Below are 11,097 nucleotides of genomic sequence, written 5' to 3'. Positions count from 1 at the left end.
TGATTGTTATGGAAACGGTAAGGAATTATGTAGTAGGGTGAAAACTACTATCCTAGAAACCAATGTTGCAAAAGCTGCTACGAGTATGGTTGTGATGGCTGCTAGTTCGAAGCTCGACATATGGGCATTACATGCAGCTATAAGTCGATGGAGAGGACCACTGAAGTAGAAGAATAAGTCTAGGAAAGGAAAGAAGATCGTGAAAGAGAAGAAAACTCCTACAAAATCATGGTTTGATATCCTTAACGATATGGATAAGAATTTTTTAGAGGATAATATGGAGGACGTAGTAGATTTGGTGTTACAAGATAAGGGAATGGTTATTGAGCAAGAAGTGGGTAATTTAGGGAATGTTCAAATGAATACTAATAGGGAGAAGGTAGTGGGTTATATGCAATGTATGAGAAAATCAAAGACTGTCTGTGCAAATATTTCACAAGATAGGGCCGTAAGCTATGCTAAACAAAGAGGCCGGAGTCAAACACCAAAGGTACATATAGATATTATGGGAGATAACAAGATGGGAGGAGGGGAGGCCAGTGGTCATGATATTGTAGACCTTGAAGATCAATTGTCCAATAAAATACTCTATTCGATAGTCAGTACCATAAAGATGTGGTTGTTGAGGATAAGGCTACTGATAAGGGGGTTTGAGATTTATACTTTTAATCGTAAGACTCTTAGAAAGATTGACAAGAACTAGGGAAGAAAAAAAAGGAATTCAATGAAGGACATCACCAAAAGAAGGCTCAATGTATGTAAAAAAAATAGAGTAGGAAACCTTCGAAAGTCGAGTTGGGCTAACACATCTTTTAGTTGTTGGCCTTAACCGTTTGGTGTTATTTTTTTCTTTTTGTTTAAATTATCTGGTTTGTACCTAAAAGATCAAGGGTTAAAGGAACATTTAATCTATGTACTTGCTAACTTTTTTTCAATTTGGTCAATGAATTTGAATTCTGCTAAGATATAATGATGTGGCACTTTCGGATTGTGCTATGTCATTACATACTTTTTTTAAATAAATATAAAATCTAAAGAAATAAAAAATATTATAAAAAATATATATTTTTTTAAATTCAAGTGATTATGTGATACAATATCAAAGTGTTACATCAACATACTTTAATAGAATCTAAATTCACAAACCAAATCGAGATGATATTATTAGGAGTGATAGTCATACACCCCAAAAGACTGTAAAACAAACCTGAAGAATACTAAAAAAAATTAAAGTTAAAAAGAAACAATAAATTTAAGATCAAATGTTATTTTATTCCAAAAATGAAAAACTAAAGTCTTATGCTTACAAAATTACACCATGTTTAGTTCGCTGTAACGGGTATACCATTACAGCCCTATTTTGTGGGCCCCACCTATTCCGTCGTGTAATGCCCTGTTACGGGCTTATTACGTTACGCCCCTATTCCGTCATATTTGCTCCAGAAGGAAAGCTCAGTTTTGCTTCATTTTAGGTTCTCCCGATTTCTTCTGCCCTGTTTTACCCTCCTAACCCGGAAGCCACCTCCACCTCCACCCTCTCCCTCCCAACATCAAACAGAATCGCCCCTTACATTTTCCCTTTTATTTTCCTTCTTTTGTTCCTGAAGGTAACTGTAAAAAAACTGGAGGACTGGCAGTGAGTTTTTCTCAGATCTTACAACTCCCCATCTTTTTCCCGCAATCAATTCAATTCAATAATTTTGACGCTCGTCAATTTTTCTGCTTGTTTATTGTTTAAGCTCCAGGAAAATCGAAGAGGCCTCATCATTTTCAAGCAAGAACTAGGGCTCTGACAAGGTTATTGATCTCCAAATTCTGACAAGGTTGCCTGTAAATGGGGGTGTTTCTTTAACTTCAAACCTTGCAAATTGAGTCTCTTGTTTTGACTTTCTTGTTTGGTTCTTGATTAGGTCTCAAGAATTCGTTGATCTTCATCCTTTCTAGGTATGTTTTGAATTCCTTTTTGTCTGAAACTTGTAAAAAACAGTGTTTGCTTTTATCGACTGCATTGGTTTCTTGATTGATTTTCATGGAAATTGAATGGTGTTGTTTGGTTTTATTGAAATATGGATCCCTTTTTGTTCATCCTTTCTGTATGTCTTCGATTCTTATATGGATTCCTTTCTGTATGTTTTATTGAATGGTGTTGTTTGGTTTTATTTATTGTGACATTCCTTTGTCTCTCCACTTTGCCATAACTAAATCTGTGGTCATACAAGAATCACAGAATGTTACATGAAAATGATCTGTAATGCTTTAAAACATTTTGTAAAATACCAAAGCCTCCTAGCATCAAGCTTTCATGTTTCAAAGGCAGCTATAAGCATCTAAATTGGAGCTTTCCAATTCCCATATGTCCAAACAAACTAAAATTCAGCAGAAGCTGAGAATTATACCCAATTGTATTATATCAGCATAAATGTTTTTCTTTTCCCCTCTCTCAAATGTCTTGTTGGAGTTTGAACAACTTCTTTGGAATATCAAAATGTTACTGAGGTCAAGTTAGGTCTTACATTGAAATTTGGAGTCAAGCTTGGTTCCTGAAATAATCAAGATGGTTTGGCTTTTACACTTTCAGCACCATGTGCATGCCTGGAGTTAAATAAATCGGCAAGTCCTCGTCCTCTTGCTAGTTGCTCCAGCTCTTCAATTTTTTGTTTAATCAGCTCAACTTCACATGTTACATCTTCATCTTTTTGTTTCATTGCCTAGACACCAGACAATGGAAAAATGATGAATTTTAATAAACCAGGAGTACAAATGCATCTGCCTTGCTATGATGGCACGTAACATGCGAAGAATGAAAGTTAATCACTTCAAAATGCATCATCACAAGAGTGAACCCATAAATTTTAGTACTACAAGCTAATTACCTTCAAAGTCAACAAGACATATGAGAATGATTTAGTCATTACCAATTAATATAGATCTATTTTCTTGATTAATTCGTTTGCAGTAATTCTTGATTTTTAGTTTATGCACATATGCGATACAGAACAGTTGCTGCAGTATATGTAACTGTAATATTATTATGGTAAATTGAGATTAAAATAAGCTCTATTGGCTATGAGTGCATGAGTTACGGTTGAATTTGATTAAAGGAGGCATCTTATTAAATTTCTATATTTGACTCTAAAATTTTACAATTACCTAATATTAACAGCTCTGCAGTGACTTATCCGAATCATCTCTACGCGAATTATGCAGCACCTTTCAGCTAAGCATTGTAATGATTTATGAGGCTTAATCAGAAGGTATTGATGTTCTATGTGAAATTTTGTAGGTAAGAGCTATTAGCTACCGATTTGTTCCAGACATAAATCGTTGGCAAGCTAAAGCTCTAGTTGCAATTCAAGAGGTTTGGTAACTTATCCAATCTTCTAAACTAAATAAAAATTGTAAGAATTCAAAATCAAATACAAAGAAACACAGTAAAACAAATACATGCTGATTTTTTTGCATATGGTTGTGGATGTGTTTGGTCTGTTATAAATCATGCTTTCTGACCTCCATATTATCATGAATGCATAGGTTAGATTGCTAATATTCACATGCAAATTATTTTACCCTTATTATCATGTATGAATCGATTGTCCAAAAAATGAACTTGCGTCTGAGTGGTATGATTATGCTAAATTGCTAATTTCCATTTGCTGAATTGAACTGTATGATTATGATGAGCTGTAGTCTGTTCAGTTTGTTATAGATCATTTGAAAATAAGTAACATATATTGTCTTTCTGGTCTATGGTATATGCAGCAATTCATCATGTGCATTTTTTAGGCTATTAGTAAAAGACGTTGTTAGATTAAGCTGTGTTGTGGATCCTCTGAGTTGTACATGTTGCTTTTGTTGAAGAGCAAAGCCTTTTTCATTTTCTGTGCTGTCATATTGTCATGTATTCACATACAAGCCTTCTATATTCTTCTTATTTCAGGGGCTACAGATTTTAGCAATTGATTGAACTTAATTTTAAAGCACAAGTTTGAATGAATTCCTTCTATTTTGCTTGTTTGTATGCATGTTACTTTGGTTTTGCTGGAATTCTTTGTTGTGAATGTAAGGGATATAAGAAGACGTTGGATACCTCTGTTATAAGCATTAGCTTAGACAATAGAGTGATAGATGTTGCTCCCTTGAGGAGTTATATCGACCATGATGAGTATTTAAGGGATCAGGGGCTCAATTACGATACTTCATCATTTAGCTCAAGTTTCGCTATCTATGAGAACTATATGTTCTGTTTTTTTATGGTTTACTCCATAGTAATGTTTTTATAGTTATATTTTGCAAGTGGTGATGTAATAAGTTGATTTTTATTGGTATTGAAAAATTTGAATTTGGGATCGAATTTCTTAAGTTGAGGTAGTTCGAAAATTTTAATCGAGCAATTACAAGACCTGTACGAAATTATAGGATTTCTTGCACTAGTGATTACTTAGATGAGCCGTTAGATATAATACAATGAATAAATTGTAAGGTGATTAAAATTGAAGGAATTAATTAGAAATATTTTATTAAAAATAAAACTAATTAAATGTGTATATTCATATACAACGCATTAATTAAAAATATTTTTAAATAATTAAAATTAAAAATATTATTTTAATAATATTACATATATATCGACTTTTGAACCATTATAAATTAAACTCATTCCAATCATGAGTAAATAAAATAAAATAAAATTTGGATCATTAGATATAATCAAGTAAACAACTTGATTAAAAAACAATTATTCAATATATTAGTGGTAAAAAATTTACAAATCGACATTGAAGTTGAGAAACTATCACTTTATTCTTAATTTTCATTTAAAAATAAAAATAAATAATGAGACACATGTTGATATCAAATGCTCGTTTTCTTTAGTTTACCTTTTGATGTGCGGTTGGAATGGGTCAGAAGATTTCTTGCTGACCCTTAAAAATAATGGTTCTGTTGATGATATTTTGTAACTTTTTCTGTTTGTAATATTTGGGATGGTATGTCACTACAATGTTCAAACTTTTTGATGTTGTAAAACTGTATAACATATGGATTATGATGTAGAATTTCATTTTCATCTAACCTTTTGTTAATATATGAAAATTATGTTTATACAAAATATAATTCTCAAGTTATTTTATTTCTGCTAATATTTTTTTATTGTAGAATAATTAAATTATTTGTTTCACTAATGATATTTTAGCACATTAAATATGTATTGCAGTTTAAAAATAATAAAGTAGATTATAAAATATATTTAATAATAATTATTTTAAATTATATTTTATAGTATCATATGTTATGATTTTAGTAAATTCATATAAGAATATTTATTATTAAGAATTTTATTAAATTATATATTTTAATTAAAATATATTTAATAATTATTATTTTAAATTATATTTTATAGTATTATATATTATGGTTTTAGTAAATTCATATAAGAATATTTATTATTAAGAATTTTATTAAATTATATATTTTAATTAAAATATATTTAATAATAATTATTTCAAATTATATTTTATAGTATCATATATTATGATTTTAGTAAATTCATATAAGAATATTTATTATTAAGAATTTTATTAAATTATATATTTTAATTAAAACATATTTAATAATAATTATTTCAAATTATATTTTACAGTATTATATATTATGATTTTAGTAAATTCATATAAGAATATTTATTATTAAGAATTTTATTAAATTATATATTTTAATTAAAACATATTTAATAATAATTTTTTAAAATTTTATTTTATAGTATTATATATTATGATTTTAGTAAATTCATATAAGAATATTTATTATTAAGAATTTTATTAAATTATATATTTTAATTAAAATATATTTAATAATAATTATTTTAAATTATATTTTATAGTATTATATATTATGATTTTAGTAAATTCATATAAGAATATTTATTATTAAGAATTTTATTAAATTATATATCTTAATTAAAATATATTTAATAATAATTTTTTTAAATTTTATTTTAATAGTATTATATATTAGATTTTAGTAAATTCATATAAGAATATTTATTATTAAGAATTTTATTAAATTATATATTTTAATTAAAATATATTTAATAATAATTATGTTAAAATATGATTAAATTATTTATTATTGATATTAATAATCTTATTAAAATTTAATAACAATAACAATAATCATTTACCTAAACAAATTTCTGCTAATGGTAGTAATTTTAGTTTTTTCCCTTAAGTTATTACAACTTCATTCCATTCAACCAAACACAAGAATACTATTACAGTTCTAATCCATTCTATTCAACCAAACAAAAAGATTACATATTACTCTCTATTCCATTACACATCTTTTTCTAAAAAGAAACAAAAAAGGAAAAAATCAAATAAACTTTAGTCAAAAACAGAAGGCATTGACAGGACTAGTAAAATATAGATGCCTCTGCTCTCATTGAGAGTCGAACTCAAGACCTCCCGCTTACTAAACGGGTGCTCTAACCAACTGAGCTACGAGAGCTTGCTGCTTACAGCTTCAAGCTTTAATTATAAAACGATTTGATGTACTACTGTTTCACTTATACTTTGGTTATGGCATTTGATACTCCGTACTACTGTTTATCTTTTATTCTTGGTACCGAGAAAAGCTTGAATTAGATACATAATATGGGGGTTGTTAATAATTAAGGAAACACATAATAGAATTTAATGTTGGATGAAGTTACAGCCCACCGCTTTGATTCCCTGAGTAAGCTTTCCTGCTCACAGTCTTCCCGAGCAATGATCCCAGCCATATGCCTGAGTTTATTAATATCCTCCACCAAATCATGGTATTTCCACAGCACTCTCATCACCTTGCCATTTTGTAGGACACTCTCAATCCTCTTGTCCTCCTCCATGCAAATCCCAACCCTGATATTGGCTTTTGCTGCTTGCCTTAATGCCTCCCTCACCACAAACAACTTCACCATCGTTTTGTCATCTGTTTCCACCGAGTTGCAATACTGAGCCATGTATTTCCCACCGTCGTCCGTTATCAGGAATGCAACTCCATATCCCCTCAACCCTTTCTTCCATGCTACATACACTGTGTATCTAAATCTTTCTTGCAACGCGATAGGCCTCCCGCTCTCCACCTCATTACCTTGCATACTCCCGCATTCTTCCTCCTTCAAGCTCCTTGACCAGCTACATGCCTTTTCTCTTATATGAAATAGTGCCTGCACTGGGTTCACCTGTTGAGCTTTGATCCAAACTTTGTCCATTTGAACTCAAATATTTCACAATACATGCACACTTTGGTATTTGGAGTTTGGACAATGGATATGCAATTATGGATTCCACACACATTTTATAAGACAAATTTCTCCTTTCTTTCACTTGGGAAATTAGTTTTTCCTTTTCCTTTTGATATCCGTAAGTTTCTCAATTCATTGGTCTAGATGGCTACAGTTTTTCAGTTTTTAGTTTCTATTTGTGTGTGCATTTAGGTAACTTTCAACAATGATGTTACCAAAACCAATTTGTTTTGCTGGTTTACTTTTCTGTAAATCATACACAATAAAACACGCTGAACGAGAAAAGTTAACAGTAATAAATTAATATGTGAAATTAGTTTCATAAGAATAAAAGCATATATACCATCCCTTTTTACAGTTTATAGTAATAAAATTGATAATTGAATTACTAACTTTTAATCAACCTGAGTAGACATAAATTTGTTTAATTCAAACGAATTCAGCTTAATTTGGGAAACCCAAAATTTTTTCATTTTTTTTATAAAGCTAAAAGGTAACAGAAGGTAAATAAAAACCAACAACCCACACCTGTTAAAACCCCTACAGAGCATTACACACCTCACCACCAACGAAAACAAAATAGAGAAATCTCTGTTAACCAAGGCATTTCTATTTTTCCGGAACCTCATCTATCCCAACAATTGATGGCCCAGTCCTTAAGGCCTAATAAATTGCAAAACAAGTTCAATTGGGTTTAGTTTTTTTTTTTTGTTGTAGGACCCTGGCCTGAGTCGAGAACACAAGATGAGTTTAGGGAAGGCATAACGTTGCCGGGATGTTAATCGAAGACTTGGCCTTGTTTGGTTCACATGAATGGCTTAGCCATTCCTCCCTTATTCAACACAGTAAAACTATTCAAGGGTTTGGTTGGCTGTAAAACCTATTCTATTGAATAGCCATTACAGCCTGATTCCTCAAAACCACTGAATAGCAATTCAATGTCATCTCTAATGAATGGCTATTCAACGCTTCCAGTAATATACAAAATTATTTTTCTTTCCTTTTCTACTCATCTTTCATCCTCTTCAAACTCCCAACTCCCATCTAAGATTTTTCCAACAAATCTCAAAGATTATCGTGTGAGTATGAAATTTTTCTGTTTTATTTAAACTTTCTCTTCTTACTTTCTCTTTGCCCTCACCATTCTCCCAATATACCTATGTAGAACCTTTGGAGTGAGCTAGAAGAGGAGTTTGAAAGAACAACAGCAGCAGCCATGGCGAAGAAGATCAGCGTAACAAAGAAAGCATTGACTACAGGTTTAATCAAACCCTCAAGAATGTCTAAGGGTACCTCTTTCTAATCGTTCCAATTTCCCATTACTTTTCTTCCTCTATTTTCTTTCTAGTTTCTCAATGTTGATTTTGGATTGTTCTTTTTCATTAGATTTAGAGAAATACCTTTTGATCTTTCGAATTTCAGTTTTGATTCTGAATTCCCGTGGAAGAATTTTTCCTCTTTAGGGGGAATCATAGGCATCACAGGAGTTGTGTTTTATGTGGTCTTTCTACAATGTTTTGTTGGCACTGAAGTTCAACAGTTGATACTCATTTCTTCTTATTTTTTTTCCTAATTTAATCTTAATATGTATTTTTTTCTAATTTCCCCTGTAGGGCATTCACTGTATCAGGAAAGCTGAAGCCGGAAGATGCTATTCGGGCTATGCTTTTTTCTCTACCTGATGAAGTTGTGGATACTGTTGGTCTTACAGCTCCACCATCTAAAGATTTTGTTTCGGAAAGGAGAAAGAAGCTAGAGTACCTTGATATGCAGGAAGAACTGATCAAGGTTGAAAAAGGAATATGTTTTATATTATTTTTCATATGAATAGTCTCCTCTATTGTAAGTTGTTTATTATTTTTTGCCTCCTATGGGGCTCAGTTGACCCTGCTTGCTGTGAAGGAGTTCAGTATAATCTTAGCTTAAATAGAGGCATTTAGTCTTGAATTTTTCTTCTTAGCTTAAAAAAAAAAAGCCCAAAAGCAATATTCCTGGTCTTATGCAGTTCTTTGAATTTCATTGGTTGTTTTAAATAGGTACCTTTGTAGGAGGAGGAAGAGAAAGAAGAAGAAGAGCTGGCAAGGATAAAGGAATCTAAGGCTAAAAAATAGGATGTGGGATTGAAAGAGATGACTGTCCTAACAGCTAGAGAAGCACAAGAACAGGCTATAGCAAGAGCGTTAGAAAAAAGAGATCAGCTCTGTGAAATCAATTGTGCATTGGCTGTTTTAACTTCAGCATCTGTAAGGACTCTATTTAAATATTTTTGTCTGTGACTGTTATCTGTTGATTCTATTCTTCTATTGTTATCTTCCTAGCATTGCCACTTGCAATGTGGATTTGACTTCAGTTTGTTCCTAATATGCAGTCTATGAACAGAGAGCGAGAAGAGTTCATTGGTCTTGTAAATAAGAAGGTATGTTATAAACTTTGATATTTTTTTTTTATTTGGTTATTGTAAAGAACTACAAGGGAATGAGGTCAATGCATTATTTTTAAATAGTTTTCTTCAGAAGTCAAATTGAGCTAGTGTAATAGATAAAACATAGTATTTGTGCAATGTCATTCTTTCATTCTTTTGGACTAGATGTTTTAAGTATTGACTTTTCAGTTGTGACTTTGCTAGGTTAGTAGAAAATTTATTTAGTCTTTATTTGGAACTTTTAACTTGGAAAAATCATTAAAGAAATGGTAAATTTTCTATTTCTGTTTGTATCCCTTTATTTTCTGCTGATGTTGGATTTTGCCAATTTTGCAGATAGAACTTTATAATAGCATGGTAGACAAAAAGGGTACAGATGGTGAAAAAGATGCCATTAAGGCATATAGATTGCAAGAGAGGAAACTGACCATTCTGGTGAAGAGTCTGATAGTGATGAGGTTTCTTCAGTGCTTATTGAAAAAGTAAGACTTATTTGAACCAAGTCTTTTCTGACAGTTTATCTTTTCTTATCAAATGTGATTCAAAGAAAAGTATTTACCATTCTTGTCACTCCTTAGGTTAATGCTATGCTCCAAAATCTTGAGAAGGAAATAGATGATGTAGATGCCGAAATTGGTGATCGTTGGCGAGTACTTGATAGGTGAAACTTTGTTTTTGGATTGTTTCCTTTTCTCGTGTCTTGGCTATGTCCTTGGCTACTGTGCTAACAGTGTGATGTTTTGTTATTATGATGTTATGTTCTGTTATCAAATGGGATTAATGGAATTTTGGTATTGTTATTCACATCAATCATCACAAAAGCATAGTTACTGGCATATTAATTACTGCAACCGCTATTTAGTCAGATTTATTAAAAATGTTCTATGCCTGCAGGGATCACGACGGGAAAATCACTCCTGAGGAGGTGGCTGCTGCTGCTCAAAACTTAAAGGATACGCTAGGAAAGGAGGGTGTGCAAGATGAAAATCTGTTGATAAGGAAGTGTTTTAATTTAACTATATAAAAATATAAATGATATGTTTATAAAGATGATAATCTGTTGATTCAGCCATGGTTGTAGATGGATCTTCCAATTAACTCAATTGAAGATTATAAACTTGATTTTTATTATATAAAAGATAAAAGAAATTTATTAAAGAAAGAAAAAGAGTGTAAGGAAAAAATAAATGGATAATGGAACATTTAGCACATTAAATATGTGTTCAAAATAATAAAGTAATTATATATTATTTTTATAAAATTATATATTATGATTTTTATTAATTCATATTTTAATAATAATATTAAAAAAGTTATTAAATTATATATTATTTTATTAAATTGTATTTAATAATAATCTTATTAAAATTTAAAAAATATAATCATCTATCTA

The 11,097-nt window shown here is 30.7% G+C and overlaps 1 long non-coding RNA gene, 1 other non-coding gene and 1 pseudogene across 3 annotated transcripts; 2 read left to right on the top strand and 1 right to left on the bottom strand.

Annotated features, from left to right (window-relative positions):
• The first annotated feature begins 1,299 nt into the window (after nt 1-1,299).
• LOC107891921 (uncharacterized) lies at nt 1,300-3,994 on the top strand. 2 transcript variants are annotated; one of them, XR_005922254.1, is made up of 4 exons: nt 1,396-1,636; nt 1,740-1,823; nt 1,911-1,944; nt 3,164-3,994. It is a non-coding gene; the product is annotated as an uncharacterized lncRNA (long non-coding RNA). The 2 variants fall into 2 exon arrangements; XR_001682362.2 differs by having other exon boundaries at nt 1,300-1,636; nt 1,911-3,994.
• A 2,436-nt stretch (nt 3,995-6,430) lies between these two features.
• On the bottom strand, nt 6,431-6,504 carry TRNAT-AGU (transfer RNA threonine (anticodon AGU)). Its single transcript has one exon. It is a non-coding gene; the product is annotated as a tRNA-Thr (tRNA).
• Nucleotides 6,505-7,887: 1,383 nt separating this feature from the next.
• LOC107945037 (uncharacterized) lies at nt 7,888-10,802 on the top strand (annotated as a pseudogene).
• The last annotated feature ends 295 nt before the right edge of the window (nt 10,803-11,097 follow it).

The sequence above is a fragment of the Gossypium hirsutum genome, chromosome D12 (assembly GCF_007990345.1).
Source record: "Gossypium hirsutum isolate 1008001.06 chromosome D12, Gossypium_hirsutum_v2.1, whole genome shotgun sequence".
NCBI classification, from domain to species: Eukaryota; Viridiplantae; Streptophyta; class Magnoliopsida; order Malvales; family Malvaceae; genus Gossypium; species Gossypium hirsutum.
Note: the sequence above shows the minus strand (reverse complement) of the source record. Positions and strands in the feature narration are given on the sequence as shown.